A 27,437-nucleotide genomic window follows, 5' to 3' on the forward strand; every position below is an offset into this window, starting at 1 on the left:
GTCAGTGCTGCACTCAGGGGCTAGGCAGCTGGACAGTGGTTCCAACACTGGGGCAGGGATGCCATATGGTAAGTGTCCACCCAAAGTGTGCCTAGTGACTATAAGATTGGAGCAGTGAATGGACTCCATTCAGGTTCCAAGAGTTTGAGACACCCTTGGGAATCCAGAGCTGAGAGGCTAGGATTCCCCTCACTGCAGTCTTAGTGTGTGGACAGGCAGAGCAGTTGCTAGTGTCAGTGATGGCTGCTGTGGGAGAGTTTACCATCCATGCATAACCCAGAAGCACATCTAAGATATGGATTTAAGATACATACTGAATTGACCAAGTGTGGGTGTGTAGCTTCAACCAGAGGAGATTGCACCATGGCTACAAACTCATCAAAATTCTTTCCTCTCTTCACCAGCATCACCTCTGTCTTGCTTGGGTTAATCTTCAACTAGCTATTCATCCATATCGAATCTCATCCAAGCACCATGCCATGTGGATGGTAGTGGTATGGTCGTAGTTAGTGAAGGATGGGTACCATTGTGTGTCGTCTGTATATTGCTGGCACTTGAGTCCATGTCAACTTACCAGTTCACCTAGCGACTGCATGTAGATGTTGACTAGGATCAGAGAGAGAATTGATCCTTGTTGGACTTCACAAGTGAGGGATCTAGTAGTGGAAGTACATGTTCCCATCACTACTTGTGTGTTACCCTGAACCTCTACCATCTTTCTCAGGCTAGACAGCAATATGTTATGATCGCCACTTGCAAATGCTGCAGAGGTGTCGAGGAGATTAAGAATGGATGCCTGCCCTCTGCATTGACTGCAGGAGATCATCCATTAGTGGCACTTAGTGGTTTCTGTCCCATGTCCTTGCAACCTGTGCCAGGTGTTTTAGGATATTACCTTCAAACAGATGAAATTGAAGTGGCCTTTGGATAGCTTATCTGACCTTGCTCAGGAATGGAAGGTTCAATACTAGGCTGTAGTTGGCTAGTACAGATATATCCAGGATGAGTTTCTTCAGTGTTGGTCAGGACTCAGCCATTAAAACAACAACAGAAGAAAATAATAATTCTCCAAAAGTATGCAAGAGATTGGGAATGGAAATAATGTATATGCCTGGAGATAGAACCTACTGTTATTTCAGACTTTGATTACTATGGAGACATTTATAAATGCAAGAAAAATCCAATTTTGCCCTATTGTCTTACTCTCCAAAGATTTCAGCTTCTCCATTACCCAAGTGATTGTCTGAAAATGATGCACCAATTGTCTAAACAAAGACAACTAGTCACCCAACAGTCAGCTGCTCAGTTGCACATGACTACAAGGTTGTGCAGAATTCTGTCAAGAATACAGAAGTTCATGTGCTGGTGTAAGCTATTGTCATGTGACAGAGCCAAGAGCAGTTGTTAGTTATACTCCCTCTCAGTTTTCAATGTGAATCCATTAACAGTGCAGCAAAGAGGCATGAATATGGAGGGAATAAGTGGCTTTCCATGATAAATACACAGCATTGTCTTAAACTACTGTTGCATGAGAGAAAGAATGAAAGAAAATGTTAATTGCACACAAGAAGAGATTACTCTGAAAGCAACTCCTTGAAGAGTGTGTAAAATATTTCCTGATGGATTATTATAAGCCTGCTTGAAAACAGATGGTTGATTTTAGAGTTACTTGTTTGGCTTATAAAATATGGAGAAGAATCTTGCCTTTAAATTTAGTACATTAGACTGTCCTTGCTGATTAATTTGAGTCAAATGAGTAGCAAGACAGAAAACATAAAGACTTGCACTTCTGAAAACTTAAACCTAAGCATATTATTGCTTTTAAAGGGGCAATGCCAAGTTGAAGCATGTAGTAAAAAAAAAAATGTCCTTTTATCCTAATAGATTAGTGCTAGGGAAATAATTCTAAACAGTGAATTTACTTTGCTCCATTTTGGCTGTTTGTTTACTTTATATGTCTCTCAGTTTGGGTAACAAGAAGAGACTAGTCACTTTCATATTTTGTTTTCAGAGGCATAGCCTGGTTGGTCCTCATTTATGAGACAAGATAAATGAGGTCTTTTATTGGACCAACTTTTGTTGGTGGAGGGGACAAGCTTTCGCACTTCACAGAGCCCTTTGTCAGGTCAAAGAAGGTCTGTGAAGCTGGAAAGCTTGTCTTTTCCGCCAACAGAAATTAGTTCAGTAAATGATATTGCCTTATTTACCTTGTCTCTCATTTTTGTGCTGTCAGTTTCATTTTCAGGGTTTCATGGACTGGCACAATACTGTAATGCCCACGTTGTAGATACTGCAAGGGAATAGTTTTATGTTTATCTAAAACTACCACTTGCAAGTTTTTTGTAAAAGGTTATTTAAAAAAAACAAACACCTAAATTTGAGGTAATTGTTTTAACATTTGAAGGGGAACCTTTACATAGAAATTCTTGTGCTGTTTAAGATAGTACCAAACTATCTTATGATTTAAAATCTTCTTCCACAATAGCTTTCTCCTTGGAGAAGGCCTCCTAACAATCACAAGGGCGGCTCAGGGACTTATGGTATATCTTACTTGAAATCCGGTAGCTTCCAGTAATCACCCTTGCCATGAAAAACACCAGGACTTTGAAAACAACAACAAAATGGACTTCTAACAGGTATCATATAGAATCCTGCCAATATTCACGCAGCGCCATGTATTACTACTTCTCTTTAAAGACAATAGCAAAAATCCCATTCAGTAGGAGCAGGATCATAGAACATCAGGGTTGGAAGGAGGTCATGTAGTCTAACCCCCTGCTCAAAGCAGGACCAATCCCCAGACAGATTTTTGCCCCACATCCTTAAATGGCCCTTCCAGGATTGAGCTCACAACTCTGGGTTTAGCAGGCCAATGTGCAAACCACTGAGCTATCCCTCCTTCACAAAGGATGGGACCTCCAAAGTTAAAACTTTATCTAGATTATATGCTATTAGAACAAATAGCCTTGTCTTAAATATTTTTGTGCTTTAAGATCCCTCTGTTTTACTATATATATATATATATATATCTCGCTAGCACTACATTTCACTTTGTGTTTTTATTTTGAAAGCAAGAATGAAAATTAAGGGCCCAACTTTGCTTGCGCAACCAAAATTCCTGTTGACTCTAATGGAAAGAATGCTGGGTCAAGTTCCAAAACAGTTGTTACAGAGAGAGTGTTTTTTTTTATGTGTTTTTTTTGTTTTGTTTTTAACATGCAAGAGTTAGAGTGCAGGCATATTAACAGGAGATCTTTCTTCTGCTACTTTCTGACTTCTTTGAAACTAAGCTTCTGGCCCAAGGACAGATTTCATAAACACAGCTGAGTTAATTTCAAAGGCACATGGTGCTGGAATGTGTGTGCTAGCAAACTATTACTTTGTATACCTACAGAGCCATTATAGGGTTCTCTTTTAACTCTGTTTTTGATGTGTCATTTTAGCTAATGTGCCTTAACAGCAGTCAGCTCTTGGCTTGATTTAAATATGAACCTTGAAAGTTTTCAATATTGAAAGTAAGGTCCTGATTTTGCAGACTTCACATACGTTAGGGCTGAAGGTCAGATTCAAGCTATAAAGCAGGGATTGGCAACCTTTGGCCTGTGACTCGTCAGGGAAATCTGCTGGTGGCCGGGACCATTTGTTTACCTGCAGCGTCCACAGGTTCTGCCAATCGCAGCTCCCACAGCCAACAGTTTGCCATTCCAGGACAATGGAGGCTGCGGGAAGCGGCAGCCAGCACATCCCTTAGCCCGCGCCACTTCCCGCAGCCCCCATTAGTCTGGAATGGCAATCCGTGGCCAGCAGGAGCTGCGATCGGACGAACCTGCGGCCGCTGCAGGTAAAGAAGCCATCCTGGCCCTCCAGTGGATTTCCCTGATGGGCCGTATGCCAAAGGTTGCCAATCCCTGCTGTAAAGCACATTCTTCCTACCAAGAGCAAATCCATGGGAATGAAGAAGAGAAAGTTCTCTCCAAACCATAGGGAGCAGCACTGGAGTGGCCTTTGCTTGGTTTGGCCTCTGCCCCCTTAGTAGTCCCCCCTCCTCTCCCTGAGAATGGAAGGATCCAATCTTCCACCCAGTAGCAGATCCCTGTGTCCTACCTCAGCCAGTTCCATGGATGGCCATGCAAGAAACATTTGGAGATCTAGTTTCCCATTCCCTATACAGCCTCCCCGAATTACCACATCCTTCTGCAGAGTGAAAGTTTCTCTGTTGGAAGGGGAAATTTTTGCCTTTAAAATATAGATCTAAGCTTACAGTCCCAGGTGAGACGTCAAGAGGACGAATCATGTGAGCAAGGGTTTGCCAGCACAGGCCCTAAATTTGATCAAACTGACTGCTACATCATAAATTACCTAATCTCTTGGCCTGTGACAGATGTTTTTAGAAACCACAGCTTCAGCTGGTGAGGGAGGGGGACCCCCTTTGAATTCCTCCCACACAAAAACTATTACAACAGAACACCCCATCTTCTACTGCAGAATTTTAGTGGGAGATTACTAGAAACATGGAGACTTGCTTTACTTTAGACTTCTTCCTGCCACTTACGGACAGTAACCAGTGATAGTTCTACACTAGAGTGTAGGGTGCGGGAAGAGGTGACTTCATCCCCTGAGTTGTCTATAGAGATTCTTTGTTTGAAAGTACCTATATGGCATCTTTGAAACACATTTCTGCTAAACAGTCACCTGTGGTTTAAGCCCTTCCAAAGGAGATTCTCTCAACCAGTCCATGTCAACCAAGTACATTCTTCAAGATCAGCTCCCTTTATTATAATAAACTTCCCTCTGTGTGCTTAAATATATCTTTAAAGTTTACTTTGTATCTTGAAACAGCATGTGGCCATCAGGTGATATAATGCCATGTCTCATGCCAAACTACAAGAAAATGTCTTCACCTACCAGACACCAGTGCTGAGAAATGTCAAAAATCTCTCCTCGTTTTCCACTGTCCTAGAACCATCAAGTCAAGTAGGCTAAATTAGCAACTGCAAGTTTTGCAAATACCACATTTATACATTATCACTGGCTTCATTTTCTCAGATTCCTATATCAGTGAGGGCAGCATTGTAACAAAGTCCTTGTGGTACTTCTAATTTTTCAGTGTGGTAAGAATGCTGTTAATCTTAAGGACCCCAAAGCACTTTGCAAACTGTACACATGGATCACTGAATTGCTAGGGTGAAACACAGCAACAGCTTAGGGCAGCAAGTGCAAAGTACCTTTTCTAATAGATACTGCAGGGAATCTTAGATGGGCTGAATATAATCTGAGCAGTACACCAAGGTTTAACATTAGGGTTGGTTGAAATTTTTCTGTTAATGATGCTTTCTTGGAAAAGTGGAGTTTTGACTAAATGAAATTTTCAACAGAAAATGTCTCTGCTTTCCATGGAAAATTTAGTCTTTCCAGCAATAGACTGAGAATCCAAAAAGGTTTTTGGTTTTCAGTTTTTCAGAAAAAAGTTGAAATTTTCCATGGACAATTTTGATTAAAATAACTTTTTGCTGAAACTTTTCCTGGGGGAGGAGGAAGAAACATTTTTCAACCAGGTCCATTGAACATATCCTTACTCTTGTGAAAAGTGTCATGGAATTTTGAATGATGTGAAGAAGTCAGAAATTCAGTTTTATATTTCAGCCAAACACACTCCAGTAACCCAGTGCCCCATAATACCACAATAGGGCATTGACTCTGTATTGACAAAGCAAAGATTGCAACTGACTAGTAATAATGGCTTGGGTTTCAGAGGTGCTCGACACCTACAACTTTCACTTAGTTCAAGAGAAATTGGGGTGCTGAGCACCTTTGAAATAGCAGATTATATGTTGCCACCACTATTTCTTGTCACACAGAGATCTTCCTGGGAGGTCTCCCATCCACACCCTAAACCTCTTGAGTTTATACAAGCTAGTAGGATCACTGCACACAGTAGCATGGCAGCCAGTTAATGGGTTCCCGACTCACAGTAAGTGTACACTCTCCATTAGAGACAGTGAAGCATTCATTTTTCTGTTGGGTGGCTATCAGCATCCAGATGGCAGGTAGGATATGAAAAATGAGTATGTAATTGGTGACATTTTTGGTTTTTAACAACAGCGTACAACAAGATGCAGTAATTCATTCCCTATTCCGGCCTTTGGTTCATTTCTGTCTGTGTTTTGCTTTGTAACTAGGTGAAATAAAATAACTAGGTTTTTCAGTGTTTAATCCTTTTACTTTCATCCTAAAAGTTAGCCCAAACAGTGTCCAGATTAATAACCCTAAAAATGACTATGGAGGCTGTTTTATAGCTTTATGTGGCTGAACTGTACTTCTAACTTCTCTATTACTTCATGGGAACATTTTGTTGTTGTTTTTTGAGAAAAACAGTATTTGATGTAAAGACCTATCCCTAAGTTCTCAAAATCAGATTAATTTTCTATCAGTTTGATGCTTTTTAATTCTAAGGGTCTGATGTATATTGTTTTAAGGAGCCTCAACTTGGCATTTCATTTTGCATCCACTAAGTTGCAGACGCAAATAATTGCAGACACAATTGACGTCCTTGGGAAGTCTAAACATGTGTCTTAAGAGCATGGTCAGATATTTGTACTTCTAAAAGACAAATATTTGCACAAAATGGATGACCACTTCTAAAAATAAAGTCCTAACAGCACAAAGTATAGTGTAGCGACTATTCCAGAGTATGCTGAATTTCTTTCTAAAATACAGCAGTTATTTTTATAACTCTGTTTTTGCCTAACTTCTCATGCTCTTCTGCACAATAACAAAACTGATGAGGTACATGTCTAGACTGATAGTACCTCCAAACCCAATGTTCTACGATTTTACATTGTACATTTGATAAATATTATTTATTATAATAAATAATTATCATGTAAGTATAGAGTTCAAAGTACCAGTCAGTCCTAAATTTTTTAGGACTAAATTTCCACCCAGGGGCCCTATGCAGAGATTTGGGTACTGTGATGGGGTGTACTAGGCCCTTTGAGACCCCCTGCTGGAGGCCTTCTGGTCCTACCACACCCTTCCCGAGGATAGGAGCAGTGAAGATAAGTAGAACCCTGTGCAGATACACAAACGTATATCCACATCTGATCCATGATCTACAAAAATGATCTACAGATATCCACATCCACAGATATCTGCAGATTTTCAGGTATCTACACCAGACGCCGGACTGAGATTCAAAGGCACACCCCGCTCTGGAGCCTGGTCAGGGAGAGACATGCTGGCAGCTGTGTGGAGCCGCGGTGGACCCTCCAACTGCCCTGGGTGCGGGGGCCTGAACAGCCCCCCACCCAGTGTCCCAGTCTCCTGCCCAAGGCAGGTGGAGGAACCCAGGCTCCCCACTGCTGCCCGTCCAGCTCTCTCTGACCCGGCTCTGGCCAGGAGGGTGGCTCGGAGCCGCAGCCCAACTATGATAAGAGCTGGGCAGGCAGCAGTGCAAAGCTGTCATGGACCCTCCACCTGCCTTGAGCAGGGGGCCCGAGCAGCCCTGCCCCCCAGCCTCCCTGCCCATTGTCTCTGACCCCAACCCCCTGCCCAGGGCATCTGGAGGATCCACACTGTGGTTCCTCGCAGCTGCCTGCCCACTCTTACTGTCAGAGCCTTGTGTAGATACAAAATTTGTATCCACATCCATGCTGGTATCCACAGAAATGGTCCGTGGATATAAAGCGGATACCTGTGGATTTGTAGGGCTCTAAGGCTGGGTCCTCCAGACTACCTAGAAAGGCTCCACACAAGCAGCCAATCAGAGCCCAGCAAGGTCAGATAAAAGGAGCTGCAGGGTCTGAGTGGGTCAGTTCCTGGCTTGGACCAGGGAGGTGAGGCAGGGTGCTTTGGCCCAGGGACATTTGAGGGGCTGCACTTGCTAAACCTGGGAGTGAGAGGAGCTGAGAGCTCTAGCCCTAAGTAATGGACAGAGACAAGAAGCCGGGTGGCAAAAGGCCCAGGGAGTGTAGCAGCAACCAAGTACAGTACATGACTGCTGTGTGCAGGGTTCCTGGAATCTGTAGCAGTGGGTGGTCCTGGGTCCCCCCACCAGCGAGTGCTGGAGTGGTTTAAGCCTCAGAAAAAGACATGGCTAGTTTATAAACCCAAGAAAAGGGGCTAGATTTAAAAGGGCCCAGAGACAATGTTGAATGCCTTGGTAAGGCTAGACCAGTAGTTCTGGCAGGACTCTTTACTAACCTCCTTTAGGAGCCTGAGCAGAGGGCTGGATTGAAAGGAGGAGCCCAAGAGGGACTGAAGGGAGAAAGCACCCTCAGGAAGGAGGGGCTGAGTCCAGCCTGAACAAGGGATTGGAAGATTTTTGCTTGGGTATGTTTTGGATTTGAATATCCCCAAATGGGTTTCTTGATCCATTTAGACGATGTGACTTGGCCAGGGGGCTGAGCCATTGACAACCTGCCTAATGAAGTTGAGTGTCTACAAGGGGTGCCGGGAGCAGGACAAAGGTTGTGGTATCACACATAACTGATAGCAGGTTCTTGAGGTGAGTGACCCCATCATGTGTACCCAGTACATTATGGTCAAGTCCATTTTGTGTACATAACCAGATATTTGCACGAGTACATATGGTACCCAGTTCACACATGCACAAATACAGGTGTATGTATATGTAGTTTTGTGGTACACAATCAAAAGGCTGATTTCTGGCTACAAGAAAATCTGACCCTGAAAAGGAAAAAAAAATCAGACTTTATTTTATTCCTGTTAAATGAATATCTTAGATTTATGGTTTCTTGAATGATTTAATCCATTCATTTCTTTAATAATAGTATGTGTAGGAACTGAATAATGCTTGCTAAGGCAATCAGTTATTCAGGTCTGTATTCAGTAGTAGCTGGGATGTCTCATGAGGCACTTTACAATCAAAATTGTGACTAGGATGCAAAGAATGAGTGTAACTTACTTCATTGAGGTTTTTATAGTATTTAATCTAAAAAGATGGGAGGTACTTACCGTAAGGCAACTACTGTAGAACTCTTGCCTTCTGCCCCCTCCTTTCTCCACTTCAAACTTTGTCCTCTCTAGGTTCAGCCCTTCCCTTTCCTGGCTACCTGCTGTCAATCCTGAGTTTGCAGTTGTTCCTTTGAGCTGCCAAACACTTACCATACATTTACAGGGAGGCACTGTTTCTCCTGCTGTGCCCAGTCCAATAATAAAACAAAGGACATGAAAATACGCTACATCACTAAAAATAAACTAAATCACTAAAAATATTGAAAGGAGCTATGCGAACAGCATGTGCAGTTTTCAGACGTATCAATTCTGTGAGTAAAACTCAAAGCTACAATGATGGAATATTTTACATGTTAAATTGAGACCAGTAACACATTTTACATAGGTTACTGAACCGTCCAATACTAATGGTCTCTTGGTCACTGCCAGTGTGGGATGGGGTCATCCTGGTGACCCTACACATGAAAGGCTTTATGTAGTCTGCCACCTATCCCTTAAACTAGCCAGTCTATCTGGGTAAAGCTGTTGCACAAAAGAGTAACAATGGCAGAGAAAATCCAACTGAAAACATCCTGGTTGGTATGGCTTATCACGGTCTTGAAATCTGAATTAATTTCTCGTTCCTATCAGTGGGAATTCAGTTGTGAATGTAGGGAATTAAGTGTTCTCTTCAGTGTAAATACCCCCATGTACCCATACCATGACAGAAGCAGATATCCCTGTTTAGGAAGCACTATACCAGAACTTGATCCTGGAGCAGTTTGAGACTTTTATTTAGCTGAGGTACATGATGCAGGAGAGATCTGACAGCTCTTATGAGATTCATGTGGGGCCAAGTAACTCATTATGAGTCTGATCCAGTAGCCCTCTATGATATTCCAGGGTGTAGTCCAAATCAGTGAGCAGCTGTGTCACTCTGGCCCTGCAACCTGGGGTGCCTTGCAGTGCTTCGTTGTTGTATCTTCCAACTTTGGTTGCTCACAATCAGCCTGCAGCATGCAGGTTACACTCTGAGTATCTGTGTAAAGCCACAGCCCTGTCCAGCAGTTCTGACCCCAGCAGCCTGTTGTCATAAGCATAATTCCTAATTCTGAACCTTAGAGTCCAAAATATGGGTGCCTGCATGAAACCTCCAAGCTTAATTACCAGCTTGGATCTTATAGCGCTGCCACCAGCCAAAAATTTCCAGTATTTGGCTCACTCTGGTCTCCCCAAAACCTTCCCTGGGGGACCCCAAGACTCAGATGCCCTGAGTCTTACCACAAAGGGAAATAACCCCCCTCCCCTTGTCTTCTCTTTACTTCCTCCCCAGGCTTCCCCTCCGTGGGTTATCCTGGAAGATTACTGTACTTAAACTCCTTGAATTACAAAACAGAGAGGGCAATTTACCTTCCCCCCCTCTTTCTTCCCCTGAGGCTGCACAGATTCACCCTCCGTAAATCTAACACAAAGAGAATTTCCCTTCCCTTCGTTCCTTAGCCTACCCAGAGAAAACTCAAACAGGTCTTTAAAAGAAAGCTTTATATAAAAAGAAAGAAAAACACATAAACATAGTCTCTGTATCAGGTTGACAATACAGGGTCAATTGCTTAAAAGAAAAAATGAATAAACAACCTTATTCAAAAAAGAAATACAATTTAAACATTCCAGCAACTACACACATGTAAATACAAAAACAATATAAAAACCTATATTGTCTTATACCTGTACTTACAACTAGGAAACAGAAGATTAGAAGCTTGAAGATAGAAAGATCCCTCTCATAGCCGAGAGACAGACAAAAGACACACACCCAAAAATTCCCTCCCTGAGCTTTGAAAAATCCGGTTTCCTGATTGGTCCTCTGGTCAGGTGTTTGGTTCCCTTTGTTAACCCTTTACAGGTGAAAGAAACATTAACCCTTAGCTATCTGTTTATGACACCTGTCAACAAACACCAGTCATTCTCTGGCTCCCAGCAGCCTTAGTCACTATATGCAGGGTGAGCCCAATACACTCCTGGTCCCAGATTTTCCCCAAAAACACATTGTCTGCACTGTCCAGCCCTCTCCTCACAACGCTGGATTCATTTTGATTAAAGAATAAAACAAGTCTATTTAACTACAAAGAGATTTTAAGTGAACCCAAGTAATGAGGCATTAAAGTCAGAAATGATTACAAGAAAAATAAAGAGAAAACACTTTCTAATTTGACAAACTAGACTTGGTTCAAGATGAAGTCCCACACCATATGTTCCAGTAACATTGCTGACTGAACTCTCACACCTGGATCTGCTCCCAAGGTCCACTGGCTGTTTTCTGGCTGGTTTACCTCTTGGGTGAAAGAGAGATTTACTGGAACAGAAAACTTGGGGGTGTTTTTGCCCCTCAGTTTTATAGGTCAGTCTCACTTTGAATTGCATTTTCTTGAGTAACCCCTAGATAAAGTTATTTCCAGATGAGAGCAAGGAGACAAAGTCTGGTGGGGAAGAGGTGTTATGCTGTTGCTTTTCACCTCTGCTTGTTAAAGGAATGTCTACACTACGAAGTTAGTCAATTTTATAGAAGTCGATTTTTAGAAACGGATTTTATACAGTTGATTGTGTATGTCCACACTAAGTGCACTAAGTTGGCTGAGTACGTCCTCACTACTGTGGCTAACATCGACGTACAGAGCAGTGCACTATGGGTAGCTATCCCACAGTTCCTGCAGTCTCCGCTGCCCATTGGAATTGTGGGTTAAACTCCCAATGCCTGATGGGACAAAAACATTGTCGCAGGTGGTTTTGGGTACATTTTGCCAGCCCCCCCTCCCTCCCTCCGTGAAAGCAAAGGCATACAATTGTTTCGTGCCTTTTTTCCTAGGTTACCCGTGCTGTTGCCATACCGTGGCAAGCATGGAGCCTGCTCAGCTCACCGTCACCATACATCTCCTGGGTGCTGCTGGCAGACACCGTACAGCATTGCTACACAGGCCCCTCTCCCCTCTCTGGTGGCAGACAGTGCAGTAGGACTGATAGCCCTTGTATGTCTCCTGGGTGCTCTTGGCAGACCTCAGTGAGGTCCATCAGGGCACCTCCTCCTAAAGCACTGAATGGGAGCCAGAGACTCTAGATCATTCTCTTCTTTAAGTTTCATCTCATGGAGATTCAGTCCTGCCTGGAATATCATATGAGCTGGAGGCTTCTGCCTTAGGCTGCTCTCCCAGCCAGCACCACTAAACAGTTGCACCTACCCCAGCCTACCCCTTGCTCCCGTGGCTCATGAAGCCTGGACAGTAGTAAGGAGCAGTTCAACTATAAGCTAAGCAAGTGCAGAATGGTGGTAGAATGTGCCTTTGAACATTTAAAAGCTCTCTGGTGATGTTTGCTGACTAGGTCAGACCTCAGCGCAACCAACATTCCCATTGTTATTGCTGCTCGCTGTGTGCTCCATAATATCTGTGAGAATAAGAGGAAGACATTTATGGTAGGATGGGAGGTTGAGGCAAATTGCCTGGCATCCGATTTTGAGCAGCCAGACACCAGGGCAATTAGAAGAGCACAGCAAAGCGTGCAGCACATCAGAGAAGCTTTGAAAACCAGTTTCATGACTGGCCTGGCTTCGGTGTGACAGTTGTGTGTATTTCTCTTTGATGCAAACCCACTCCCTTTGCTGATTTTAATTCCCTATAAGCCAACCATCCTCCCCCCTTCAAAATAAAGTAACTATTATTTTGAAACCATGCATTCTTTCTTTATTAATTAAAAAAAATGAGATAACGGACAAGGTAGCCTGGGTAGGGTGGGGGAGGAGGAAGGAGAAGGCCACATTTCTTATTGTAGCCAAACTAAAAATCAAACTGTTTGAATGATAGCATTCTGTTGCTTGGGCCATCCTCTGGAGTGGAGTGGCAGGGTGCCCAGAATATCCCCCCCCCAATTCTTGGGCATCTGGGTGAGGAGGCTATGGAACTTGGGGAGGAGGGAAGGTCGTTATACAGTGGATGCAGCGGGGGTCTGTGCTCTTGTTGGATTTCCTGCAGCTCCAACAGACACTTCATCATGTCCGTTTGCTCCCTCATTAGCCTCAGCATCATGTCCTGCCTCTGCTCTTCACATTCACTTAATTCTTTCCTGGCCTCTGCCACTAAATGCCTCTATGCATTAAGCTGTTTCCTATCAGTGAGGGTGGACTGCATGAGCTTGGAAAACATGTCATCACAAGTGCATTTTTCTCACCTTCTAATCTGTGATAACCTCAGGGACGGAGATGATAGGGGGGAGTATAGAAAACGTTCTACGCGCTACAATTCTGGGGGGACTGCATGGTCACCTGTGCTGCTGAGTTCGTCATGCTGACCAAACAGGAAATGAAATTCAGAAGTTCCCAAGGCTTTTCCTGTGTACCTGGTTAGTGCATTGGAGTTGAAAGTGCTGTCCAGAGCGATAACAGTGGAGCACTCTGGGATAGCTCCCGGAGGCCAATACCTTCGATTTGCACCCACACTACCCCAAATTTGACTGAGCAAGGTCGATTTTAACGCCACCCCCCTCACCGGGCAGGAGTACAGAAGTTGATTTTAGGAGCCTTTTAAGTTGACGGAATGGAGTTGGTTAGGTGGACGCATTCATGTTAAAATCGACCTAACGCGACCAAATTCAACCTAACCCCGTAGTGTAGACCAGGTCTAAGATACAGATCTGAGTCTCTTGCCTTCCCCCCTTCCATGCCAAAGAATGACCACTTGACAGGTGATGGCTAAGGCAATGATTATGTCATGGAATCCATGACTTCCATTGACCTCTGTGATATTTTCTGCCTCAAGACTGGAGCTCCCAGCCAGCCGCGCTCCTACAGCTCCCTGCCCTGGTGGGGGGACCTTGCAGCTGCCCAGCTGTGGTGGGGGGCTGGCGGACCCTGAAACTGCAGGGTTGCCCTGCTGCCCGCCACCGCATGCCACAGCTGGACAGCTGCAGGAAGTCCCTGCTGGTTGGGCAGGTGCAGGGGGTTGCCCCACCACCTACTGTGGCTAAACAGCTGCAGGGAGTCCCCATTGTCTGCCGCGGCTGGGCAGCTGGTGGACCCCACAGCTACCCAGCCGTGGAAGGTGGCAGGGGCTCTCTCTGCAGCTCCCAACTGCCCCCGGGGGTGAGGGGACCCCGCAGCAGCCCAGCCCCAGCGGCAGGAGGACTGCAGAACTCCCGTGCATTGCAGCGATGCAGGACCAGGAGCCCGAGCAGCAGTGGATGCTGAATCCACCTCTCTCTTTTTTCAGGGATATTTTTAGTGAAAGTCAGGGACAGGTCATGGCTTCTGTGAATTTTTGTTTATTGCCCGTGACCTGTCTATGATTTTTACTTAAAATATCCGTGACAAAAACTTAGCCTGAGTGATGACCCATCAGCTTTGACACCTGGCTAGAAGCATCAACTTGTTTTTTGTCTCTGAGAAACAGCTTTACCCACTTCCCAGACTTGTCTGGTAAACACACTTCAGTCTGATTTCATGTTATGTTCATAACTTTACATATAGTTTTACATATATTTCACCATGATGTTATTGACCAGCAAGTGATTAGGTTTTAATGATTGACCAGCAAGTGATTAGGTTTTAATGATACCTGTTCGTACAAAGTTTATTACAATAGTGTGTAGGGCGGGGGTAGGCAACCTATGGCACCAGTGTTGAAGGCGGCACGCGAGCTGATTTTCAGTGGCATTCACACTGCCCAGGACCTGGTCACTGGTCCGGGGAGCTCTGCATTTTAATTTAATTTTAAATGATGCTTCTTAAACATTTTAAAAACCTTATTTACTTTACATACAACAATAGTTTAGTTATATATTATAGACTTACAGAGAGAGACCTTCTAAAAACATTAAAATGTATTAGTGGCACGCAAAACCTTAAATTAGAGTGACTAAATGAAGACTGGGCACACCACTTCAAAGGCTGCCGACCCCTGGCGTAGGGTCTGAATACAGAGATGCCTTCTGTCACACGCTCCTTTAGACAAGTAGGCCCATTGGAGTCAATGGAACGACTTGCCTGAGTTAAGGATTATTTGCCTGAGTAACGATTTCAAGATCTTGCTCATAATTGACAAAGGCGAAGGTTGATGAACATTTTAAAATCTGTTGGTTAAAAGTTAATTTGGGGATGAGGATTACCTTTTAAAAAATCCCATTTTAAGTCATGGTTTACAAGGCCAAACAACTATATCTAAGCCTTGTGATTACAGAATCCATCCCTATTCAGTCATACCTTAAAATACGATAAGTAACACAAGCCGAACAACTAAAAGTCCTGAGCTGCTGCCAGTGGAACTGTCTCACTTCACTTCTAATATGTTTGCTCATAAAAGGGCAAACTTAAGTATGACTCAGAAACTTGCTGAGCTGAGTGTTAATAAAGCTGAAAGGGAACTTCACCTGTAATCTAAACATCTCAAATCAATATATCAAATGCAATTAAAAAAATCAATATTAGCTCCATGTATAATGTATGTAGTCTATAGACAAACACCTAGCTTTCACCATGATTAATACATTCCTATTGCCCTTTGTGATCACTGGAAAGAGTTTAATGATGCCAGTTCTGTTTGTCAAAAAAAATAAAATTTGTTTTTAAAAAGTGCTCCATTGACATGATAATGGTATTTGAGACAAACCTGGTGGAGTTAAAAAATCCAAACACTCCTACTAACATTATATTGAATCTATTGACAATGCTTCATATACTGCATTGTTTTTAGTGTCACAGTAGTTGAGCTGCATATACATCTGAAAGTCCTATGGGATATGTCAGTTGAAATGTCGCATGCACATAAGTTTCAGCGAAACTGTATCTCATACCCTCCTCACTAGAATGTCAGTTGATATTTCACACCATGTATGAGCTTGTAATAATCTGTGCCAGATACATGCACCAACCTCAGAAGAGGCATTAGGTGTGTGAACTAATGACCTTTGGTTTCAAAGTACAAGTCTTTAGTGGGAAACTAAAGCAGCTGTTTCATCTGTTCAAGTACAGTAGTAGAGGAAACTGTTATATATGATCAAGTCCCTTCAATTCCAGTAGAGTACAGTACTACATAGATACATGACACACTGGCCCAACTCCTGCCCAGTTATAGTGGATCTTGGAGGTCCCCCTTGAAATGTAAAGTAGAAATCTGGTTTTAAAGTGGTTTCATAGGAGTGCTGGTTCTGTCGTTGCTCTATGATGGAATTTCATTTGTTCATAACAAAATTTTAGTGGATGAACAGCTTATTTTTAAAAATACATCTGTAGTGCCCCCTTGCCAGCAGCACAGTTCACGTCACACCTGGTTCAGAAGCCTATTATTTTTGTGGTCACTTCCCACCTGTTTGATTCAGGTTAGAAATGTTTTTTCTTTACCCAACCAGCCTTCCATGGATGACCAGTAAGTGCTCTGCAGGCTACTAGCCACCCACATACCATGGTGTAGGAACCACTGGACTATTGGATGGTTTGAAAGAGGGGCAGGGATTCCTGAGACTATCAGCACAACAGGAGGGAAGGAAACGAAACCGAGGAGTGTAAAATAGTTGGGACAGAGGATGTCCTATTGGAGGCTTCATAGAGATGGGGAAGCTGGGATAAGAGTATAGTATGGTTTGTGAGAGGAGGAGAAGGTCCAGAGAGAGACGACATACCCATAGAATTTGGAACCTGAATGCCTCCAATGTTGAGGTGTTCAAATCTGTGAGAGAAAGTTCCATGGTAAAAAGTAAGTTAGAGAGAGAGAGAGAGAGAGAGTGTCTGGGAGGAGTGGGAGACCAGAATTAAGTGAGCCACAGTCTAGGGAAAGAGTCCTCTCCACCATCCTTGAATCAGTATTAGGCTCAGAGGAATCCTGTGGCTGACACTCGTGGAAACTAAATTTCTACTACGTACAGTGTGCAAAGTGTACTAGGTTGCAGGCCCAAAGAAAAGCTACAAAAAGCCAGTTGGTTGCTGATGGGGCTATGGGGAAACCCTTTCTGATTGGCTACTTTCCCCCTTTGTCTCCCTCCTGGGGAAGAGCAGCTAATCAAGGCTGCTACAGGAACAAGGTCGAGCTCTCCCCTTCCTCTCAGGATCTGACTCTGTTCTCACGAAAGTGGGGAGGGAGGAAAAGGAGTCCAGCAGGTCAGGGCAATTCCATTCCCTTCTCCTGCCTCCCCTCTTCTGAGCAATGTGCTGGCTCTTCTGCTCTTCCCCTTCCCTTCCTGCAGTAGGTGGTCTGGAAGGGGGAAAGGAGATCCTACTGCAGCCCCTCCCACCCCCACTCCCCCCCACAACCTGGGAGATGGGAGTGAAGAATGTCAGCTCTCCAGGAAGAACAGAGGTGAGGCTGTGAGGGAAGAACTGATGTGGGGACAGAATTGAAGGTGGGGAGAGGCTGAAGGAGGCAGAACTGATGAGGGACAGAAGATTGATTTGGGGGCAAAATTAATTGCTCGGCAGGGGAATGGGTTGCTGTGTGTTGGGGAGGAATGGGGTTGATAGACCCTCCCCACTTTTTCAGACCACTTTAAACCCTGTCTAAGCAGGGGCCTGATCTGTGACCACTGCAGTCAGTGGGAGCCTTCCTGTGACTTAGATCAGCTCAAAGCTGATATCCTAAGGTCTTTTCATATACATAGGGGAACAGATTGCCACATAACTGATATCTCTGAGCTGAAAACTAGATCAAAAATACAGGCAGCTGTGGCAGCAAAAAAAGTTATCTTCCACATAGACACAGCATCTGCTTTTTAAAGCGTTGCCAGATCGCAGACTTTGTCTCACAAAATCACTTCTGAACCCCATCTTTACATACCATTCTCATGATTTACTGGATATGTGGCATATTGAAAGACTAGTTGTTTCCTTTTTGCGCAAACCACCAGCCTCACTCTGTTATTGTCCCAATTAACTCCTTTCCTTCAAGGGTTGCCTATTTCTTCACTAAAAGGAAATGTTGCAATCCTAGGGAAGGAATGGCACAAATTCACTTCAGATTATGACAGCTGTAGTAAACTTCTGTGATAACTATCACTAGCTCTTTACCATCTTCAAAGTGTTTTACAACCATTAACTAACTAATCACTATGACAACGCATCTAAGCAAATGTTATCCCCATTTGACAGATGAGAAAAATGAGCCAGGGGGCAGTTTAACCCTGAAAAATGAGTATGTAAAATGGCATGTTCTTACTCAACAGATGTGCTCCTTTTGTGCGTTCAGAGTCATACATGGTTACCTTTGTGAGAAAAATGTCTTTTCTATCTCTTATTCCCATTAGCCCTGCAGAATCAGCACAGCTATGGGAGACTGAGATGCAAATTCTATTCCATCTTGTGGCTCATCAACGGAAGTGTTTGCTAAGCCTCAATCCGTTCTGTAGGTGACACTTTGAAGGCAGTGGGTTTGCTCCAATAGACTAATTTGGCCTGCAGAGCCCTTACTGCTGCTGCTGATGTATGAGAGTTGGAATGAACCTAGCTTGAATCTGAGTCCTGGCTGAGTTTGTAGAGCTGACAGGAAATAAATCTTGTTGCTTGTAAACCACTTCTCAAAGTAGAATTGTACTTTAAGTAACTTTCTGATGGTGTTCTTTAGATTCCATAAATGTTATTTATGGTACCACTAAAGGCTTAGAAAATAAGATAAATGGACTTATTCAATATGGTAAGGCTTGAAAATTATTAAAGATGCTGTGGAAGGGCAGAGAAAGCCCAGAATAGATTCTGTATAAATAGAGCATTGTTTCATTAGCAAAAACGTTGCTGTGATTGCAATATTTGATCTCTTCAGAGTATTGTACAGATGCGAAACTCTTGGACTTCTTGTCTGATAGTTACAGTGGAGGAGGAGGAGACAAGACTTAGGACAGGGGTTCTCAAACTGGGGGTCGGGACCCTTCAGGGGGTCGTGAGGTTATTACATGGGGGGGTTGCGAGTTGTCAGCCTCCACCCCAAACTCCACTTTGCCTCCAGCATTTGTAATGGTGGTAAATATATAAAAGTGTTTTTAAATTTATAAGGGCAGGATCACACTCTGAGACTTGCCGTGTGAAAGGGGTCACCAGTACAAAAGTTTGAGAACCGCTGACTTAGGAGAAAGAGGAGAACCATTTAAACTTTCTTCAGAATATGGAAGAGACTAGGGAAGAGTCTCTGGCCTGGCTCCTTAGTGCCAGGCATCTCAGGTCTTGCACCACCTAGCGCAGCCAGACATGAAGATTTCATTTGTTCTAGCTTTACACCATTGAAAAGGCATCTGGCATCACATGCCCTTTTATATCCTTGTTACCCTCACCCGCTTCCAGACCAGTTCTCTGTGTTGTTTATAGTAACTGTAGGCTTTGAAATGCTCTGGAACTGGGTCAAAAGAGTAATGTGCCTCATTGGAAACTATACTCCGATTTCACTGGTAGATTTCATTCTGTTTCAGAGCTGTCCTGAGAAATAAAAGGAAAGTGGAAAGTCCTGTTATGCAACCAACAGCCATCAGTAGCTAATTCAGTTACAACCAGCATGTGCGAAAAGTGGCTTTATTATATTGTGTTCAAGTGTATGGGGTTATTTGATGTGTTTTTATGATGATGGCTGTTGTTTGTTTATTTTTAAACATTTAGACCTATATCTTCCTATGTGATTTCTCAAAAGTGAACACTACTAGGGCAGTAGGGGGGCGGGAAGCGGGGGAGGTGAATCTTCCTCTGCCTGCCATGTGCTGTTGCAGATCAGGTTGCGGGGAAGCTTACCAAATTGACATTCCCACTGCAGCTGGTCAATGTTCAACCAAAGTCTCAGATATTGGAGTTAGATTATGTGCATGTTCCTCTCCCCCTGTCACTGGACACCTGATTATATACTAATTATCATCCCCCCTGGCACAAACAGCCTCTGTGGCACAGGTACGAGTGTGGTTAAGAAAAACAGCATCAAAAGGGCAAGTTCAATATAGATTTTCATGATGGATCACCTCCTTGTGGGAAGCTCAATTTAATTACATTCCAGTATAGTCAAATGTTGTACAAGAAGAGCATAGAGATCTTTGTCAAGTTTAGATCACTGACACCAGGTGGGGCCTTCATAGGCCAGTCGTCGGCAGATCATGCCCTAACTCCCATAAAGGGCAACTGCCCCATGAAAAGTCCACAGACTGAACTTTCTAATCAGTGAGGTTGCATATGGTGTAATTCAGAAGTCAGTGAGCCCAAACATGAGAATTGGCTAAGCTCTCCTGCATGCTACCATTGGCTGGGCAGCTCCAGAAAGCAGCAGGGTTCTGCCAGTGTCCATTATCCATGACCCAGCCCCTACTCTGCCAAGGGGCTGTGGGATAGGGCTGGCTACACCACCCAAGGATTCCCTACTACCAAATAAATCCTTAGTTGCCCAGTTAGAGAAGCTTTATCATCCTTTTGCAGAACAGGAGTGGCAAAAATGGGTTGTCTTAGAGAGTGGGATCCAGACCAATGTTACTGAAGGTGGTAACCTGTGAACCACTGTACCATTATTCAACAGCAGGTACAGGAACCTGAGATACCATCAACACTGTGACATCATCGTGCTGCATTCAGTGACATATGTCAGGCATGTCAGTGAATTGTCCACTGGTGCCCTTTATTGGACATTATGCAACCAGAGCTTTGCTCTACGCGTAGTGTTTGACGATACTGCCTTGGAACCTAGCACTACTTTGTTACAAAACGTGTGATATGTTTTGCCCTTTTGCTGCGATTCTACAACTGTTTTAACAGAGACTCGTTTCATTGTTAGTGCTGCCTAGTTTTGGATCTAAATTGGTGGTGTCAATGATCTAAACTTGTACATCAATTTAAAATATTTTTGTCACAATGACATTACGACTTATTTTGCCTTTATGTGAAGAAGGAAAGATATACTATATAGCCATTCACTGAGACATCGATTACTGTGAATTATGTAGATTAAAAATACAGAGTTCTGAGATGATAGATCATCATTATTAATGAAATTGCTTTCCCAGGAACATTTAAATTTAATTTACACAAATGTTATGTCACTTTATCAATTATATCTCCTCCTTTTTCCTCAGAGCTTCTTGGGCATACTTTTTGCCAGGGCTATATGCTAATATCAAACAGCAATTGCCATGAATATATTGTGACCATTGTTTTCTCTTACTGATTTTTAAATTCCTGAGACAATAGTGATCAGACAGAAACTTGTTAATAGAGTGAAAACACATACAAAAACACATAGGGCTTGGCTACACTTGAGAGTTACAGCGCTGGTGGTGACTTTACAGCGCTGTAACTTACTCCCGTCCACACTGGCAAGGCACATACAGTACTGTATCTCCCTGGCTACAGCGCTGCATGTACTCCACCTCGGCCTGGGGAATAATGACTATAGCACTGCTCTTGCAGCGCTGGGGTGCCAGTGTAAACAGTGATTAATCTTACTACTCTGTAACTGACCTCCAGAACCTTCCCATAATGCTTTTGAAGTAAAGATAACACTCTTTGTTTTGTTGTGATGGCTCTCTTTGTTTTGTTGTGAACTCGGGGCTCCTGGAGCTGCTTATCTAAAAAAACAAACAAGCTACTGTTTGCTCGAGCAGAGGGGGATGAATGTCCACAGCTAGTGTTCGCTTGAGGAGGGAAGTAACCCGGGGGGGAGGTCCATTTTGGGGCAGCTGCTTATCTGGTCTGAAGGCTATTTGCATTTAGTGAATGAGAGAGGGGTGGGGGAAGGGGTCAAAACTTTTAAAATGATTGAAGGTTGGTGCTGTGTATCTTCAAGTCCTTAGAACTTGCAAGGCGTGTCTCCCCCATGCTCCTTGTCACACTCCACCCCACCCCCCTCTTTTGAAAAGCATGTTGCAGCCACTTGAACGCTGGGATAGCTGCGCATAACTGGGATAGCTGCGCATAATGCACCACTCTCAAAACCGCTGCAAATGCTGCATATGTGGCCACACTGCAGCGCTGGTAGCTATCAGTCTGGCCACACTGCAGCACTTTTCCTACACAGCTATACGAAGACAGCTTTAACTCCCAGCGCTGTACAGCTGCAAATGTAGCCAAATCCATAGATACAAGACAGTTTAAAGTGATGTATATGAGTGAAATGAAAAGCTCTAAGAGCCATACACCAATTTTGGCTATGTGCATCTCTCACAGCTATCAATGGCAGTTGTGCACATAAATCTAGTATAGCATGTGTCACTGCACCTGGAATCTTTCTACATTTAGAGTGTGAATCATGACCTTGCAGATACTTGATAACAATACCTAGGATTGCAACAGAGCTGATCATTCACAGATCTCAAACTGTGAGGTGACGAGTGTTCTATATGGAGCATGGTCCTCATCTAAGAGGATTGAGTGTATGCACTTGGCAAACCAGATGTGCAGGAAGGCAGTACTTGCTAGCATTGTTGCCTTGGTTTCAAGCAAGGATTAATCTAATAGCTTGCTCAGTCTTTGTGCTAGTTTAATGTTTGGAGGGCAGATTCTCTGTATGGAGGGTTGTGGTCATGCCCAGGCTAGCTGTTCTAGGGGACCTGAGTACACCCATCCTTCTTCCAGATTTCCAAACGATTTGCTCTACAATTTAGTTAAAATTGTAATATCCTTCTCAGGTCTTCAGCTTGTTCTCCCTTAATCTGAACTTTCCACCCCATTCCTTATTTCAGAAAATAGTGCACTTTGCCATTGTAACTATTGGACAGCTTATCTACAGATATTACAGACATCACCATAACCACATATATGCAGCATCGAGGAAAGAACTCACAAACTTTTTCTGCCACACACAGGGCTCTATGCTAGAGAGGAATCTGTACTGGAGTAGACAGAACGGTATTAGGGCTTTTATTTTCTGTGCAGTTCAGCCACAATCAAACAGTTGAGCTGGTCTGCCATTCTGTCCAGTAGAGGGCAGTGATATACAGACACACTAGCAGGTTTATTACAGGTACTCCACTGACTGAGCATTATGGTTATGGGTACATGAACAGTCACACTCAGCGTCCCACAGATTTGGTGCTGGATTAGGTGTACTGCAGATCACTTCATGAGAGTTTCTGGTCAGTCTCCTTAGTAGCACAGCTCAAAATGCTTGAAGAGGAGTAGACTTTACTCAGGAGGATGTCGGAGCTTTCACTTAAGGGCCTGCTCCTGCAGCCCTGACACACGCCAAACGTTCCCTTGACTTTATTTAATCAAACTTAAAGCTGTGATCAGTGTTGCAAGTGAAGAGCAATTGAAAAATAAAGCTATTTGTTATTAGAGTACAGATATGGAGCAGTGGGCATGCGCAGGAAGAAGGAAAGAGAGGAGTTGCATCGGTTTAATTTAAGGCAGCAGTTCTCAACCAGAGGTCTGAGGAGGGTTGCCAGGCATCCATTTTTTGACCGGACTGTTCAGTCAAAAAGAGACCCTGGTTGCTCCGGTTAGCACTACTGACCAGGCTGCTAAAAGTCGGGTCAGCAGGGCTAAGGCAGGCTCCCTGACTGCCCTGGCTCTGCGCAGCTTCCAGAAGCAGCCAGCTTTTCCAGCTCTTAGGAACAGGGGCGGCTATGGGGGCTCCATGTGCTGCCCAAGCACCAACTCCACAGCTCCCATTGGCGGCAGCACCTGCAGGCACAGGCAATGTGCAGATCCCCCTGGCCCCTCCACCTAGGAGTTGGACAACCCGGTTGCTCCCAGGAGTGTAGGGGCGGGGCAAGGGTGTTTGATTTTGTGCAGTTGGAAAGTTGGCAACCCTAGGTCTGAGGTCTCCGGGGGGTGGCAAGCAGGGCCAGCACTGGACTCACTAAGGCCCGGGTAGAAAGCCAAAGCCCCGCTGCCCCAATCCCCACCACCTGGGGCTGAAGCCAAAGCCAGAGCAACTTAGCTTTGCAGGGCCCCCCCGTGACATGAGGCCCCGGGCAATTGCCCTGCTTGCAACCCACTAGTGCCAGTGCTGGCTTTTATATGCAGAGTAACAGTTGTAACACAGTTGGGCAGGCCGTGGAGTTTTTATAGCATGTTGAGAACCCCTGACTTAAGGTCCAATTAAAAACAAATTTAGTTAAAACTGGTGCAAAAGGCTGTGTGGATGCCCTTATTTCAGATGAAACCAGGCTTATTTTGGTTTACCTTAAAACGATTAGGAACTGGTCTGTCACTTCTTATTCTTTAAGTAAATTGGTATGACCCAGCCCCTTTGTGCATACATTTTGGGGTACCATAAGGCAGCAGCCGTAGAAGAGAAATTTAGTTGAAATCAAGAGACTGTGCATCTCTAGTTTATTAAAGATCCATCTGTGTAAGTTTTTAAAAACAAATAAACCTGTGGGTATAAATCAGAAACTAGCTTCTATTGATATCTGTTCTGGGGGACTAACCTGCTTAGGGACTGGAAATGGGATGTAGCCTGTTTCAACTCTAGGTTATTGGAGAACTCCAGCCCAGGTTGGAAAGGACAGAAAGGGACGACCATGTGAAGGCTTCTTGGTGGCCTATGTGAGATGATGATGGTGGTCTCAGTTCAATTCTCACTCAACAGGAACCCACATTATATATAAAATCATTTTCCTCCATTGGTCTCTCTGTATCCATCTATTGTGTCTTGTCTTATACTTAGATTGTAAGTTCTCTGGGGCAGGGACCATTTTTTCTTCTGTGTTTGTATGCACCTAGCACAATGAGGTCCGGGTCCATGACTAGGGATCGTAGATGCTATGGTGCTAATAATAATAATTGTAATTAGTAATAACTGGCAATCTTATTGGCAGGCTTAGTGTAGAGGCAAAAGATTAAGTGCTTGATCCAAAGTCCACTGAAAGCAATGGGAATCTTTCTGTTCATTTCAGTGGACTTTGGATCAGTTCCTAAATGGACTAGGAGATTGAACTGTCCTCTAGCCTTTAGAGTTTGTCCCTCTGGATGGGGGTTAAGGCACTTTGATGAGTCAAAGTAGTAAGACAGAGAACTTCATGCTCCAGTGTTGTCAGGTGGGGCCCCTTTTATGAGCACAAGGTTTCTCAGAAAAATATTGTTGGTCATCAGAGTAATATCCAGTGCAATGCTATAGAGAAACTGAGGCATTGTTACTTATAAAAATGTAGGGTTACATATTGTACTTTGTTTTTATGAACAAGTTGGTTACATGTTGAGCCTGATTTTCGTTTACACTAAGGTCCCCAGCAGTGCAGAGGGGCTTCAAACTGGGCGTAAATGACACTTAACTGTACACTACCAGAGTGGTGTTAAGGGGCCTCAGTGTAAATAAGAATCAGGCCTGTTGCCTGTTTAAACAAAAGGCGGGCAGGGGGATGCAGATAAGGGCTAGACTGAGCAATAAGATTGGCTGTAATGTAATTAATGCAAGTCCTGTCATTTTGGACATAAGAACTGTACAAAAATATCCTTAGTATGTTAAATGGGTAGAAAAAGAAGCCCCCTGTCATGTTTATTCATGCTACATTATATGTACATCTTACGACCGTGGGGTCAGAATATTCTATATGTCCTTTTATGTAAGAGACTGGAATGTGACATATGGAGAAAATTGTCCAGCCTATGTCTGCAAATCTTAATCCTGGTATGACTTGCCATAGAGGGTAATATAAAATATGGCAGTAGATTTTATAGTATGTCACTTTTTTGTTGTTGATATGCATTTATGTACGGAGTGACCGCAGAATGGCTCATGGTATGTTAATATATATATTCTCACATAAAGCTATTGGCAACTAACATATCGCTCCCAATGACAGTGATGAATGAAATAGAGTAAAATAACTATTAAATATTGCATCAGATTGAGTGATGTTAGAAATCCTGATTTCAAGACATGGCTTTGCCCTTCTAACAAGACTGAGAACTAGTTAGTGGAGGAAAATGAAATCGTATTTAATTGGTTTTGTTTGTTATTCCTCATATGAAAGGTAGGCTGTTTTCATTAATCTGGGTCGAGAGCACTAATTTCTCTTTATCAGTGCCCTACATCCCAGAATCTTTTCAGGCTTAGTTTAGTGAATCAGAAATTGTTGGGATGTACAACATGGTTCATGCATGACACCTTGCAAGAATGTAGTTTGAGAGCCTTGATGTGTTCTTGCTTGGTTGCAGAAATGAAGAGCAATGTGATCTGGCTCAGTTGTGCATAATGCGCCAAAACTGAGACTTGGAGTAAGCCAGTGGAACCCCACTGATGTTCATAAAGTTGTATCTACTTACTCTGGGTCTGAATATTGTCCTACATTTTTGTTATTTTGCATCTGTCTGTGTGTCACAACCGAGGTTCATGTTACAGTATATGAACAAAGAAACTCAGTGGGATTCATTTTTAAATAAATTAAGTTCTGGTGCTCTGTAACCCATTATAGAGGTGTGAAACAAAGTGGTTTCACTTTGCATGGGTTTGTGCAAATGTTTTCTTCAGTTTTGATCTGTGTGGTTTCACAATCCTTGATTTGTGGTTTAAGGCACAGGTTCAAATGAACTCAAAGCTTAAAGCAACACTTGGTCTGAGTTTCATCTGGTTTAATGTCAGATTCATGCAAAACAACAAATTTGTCATGATTAAGGCTACACTTTAGTTATGGGTATTTTTAGTAAAAGTCATGGACCTGTCCGTGGAGCCGTGACCTGTCCATGACTTCTGTATATCCCTGATTAAATCTTGGGGTGGGGGGGAAGGACAGCTGGCCCAGGGGTGCCATGGGTATTGGAGGAGGGTGGCCCAGGACCCCTGCTGGTGCCGGGGAGGGGCACGGGTGGCAGTCACATGGCCCAGGACCCCCTCTGGTGCTTGCGGGGGAGAGGGCAGCAGGGTCAGCAGGCTCCCTACCTGGCTCCACGCCTCCCCGGAAGCAGAGACATCCCCCTCGCTCAGCTCCTAGGCCAAGGTGTAGCCAGGCAGCTCTGTGCGCTACCCCCACCCCAAGTGCTGGCTTCACAGCTCCCAGTGCCTGGGAACTGTGGCCAATGGGAACCGCAGAGATGGTAAAAGCAGCAAAGAATCCTGTGGCACCTTATAGACTAACAGACATTTTGGAGCATCGTCTCCAAAGTGAATACCCACTTCATCGGATGCATGTAGTGGAAATTTCCAATGGCAGATATATATATGCAAGCAAGAAGCAAGCTAGAGATAACGAGGTTAGTTCAATCAGAGAGGATGAGGCCCTGTTCTAGCAGTGGAGGTGTGAAAACCAAGGGAGGAGAAACTGGTTTTGTAGTTGGCAAGCCATTCACAGATGCAGAGATTGTGCCTGCAGGCAGAGGCAACACACAGAGCTGAGCGAGGGACATGTTTCCTCTTCCGAGGAGCCCCAAGAGGTAAGCACCACCTAGAGCCCGTCCCACCCCATCCATGCTCCAACCCCCTGCCCCCTCCCACACTCAAATTCCTGCTGCTGCTGGGGGAGAGGGGTGCGGTGGCCCAAGATTGGTGCAGGGACTGCCTGAGCTGTCCCCAGGGCAGCCACACCGGCTGCTGCAGAAGTCATGGAAGCCATGGAAG

At 43.9% G+C, this 27,437-nt stretch overlaps 1 long non-coding RNA gene across 5 annotated transcripts in view; it reads left to right on the forward strand.

The window, feature by feature from the left end:
• LOC116839935 (uncharacterized) overlaps window positions 1–27,437 on the forward strand; it is a 157,469-nt gene that overhangs the window by 118,892 nt on the left and 11,140 nt on the right. For all 5 annotated transcript variants that reach the window (XR_012656363.1, XR_012656366.1, XR_012656367.1 and 2 more), the window contains one exon: window positions 8,212–8,331. This is a non-coding gene — a long non-coding RNA (uncharacterized LOC116839935). The remainder of the gene's footprint in view (window positions 1–8,211; window positions 8,332–27,437) is intronic.

This window comes from Chelonoidis abingdonii, chromosome 8 (assembly GCF_003597395.2).
Source record: "Chelonoidis abingdonii isolate Lonesome George chromosome 8, CheloAbing_2.0, whole genome shotgun sequence".
Classification (NCBI taxonomy): domain Eukaryota; kingdom Metazoa; phylum Chordata; order Testudines; family Testudinidae; genus Chelonoidis; species Chelonoidis abingdonii.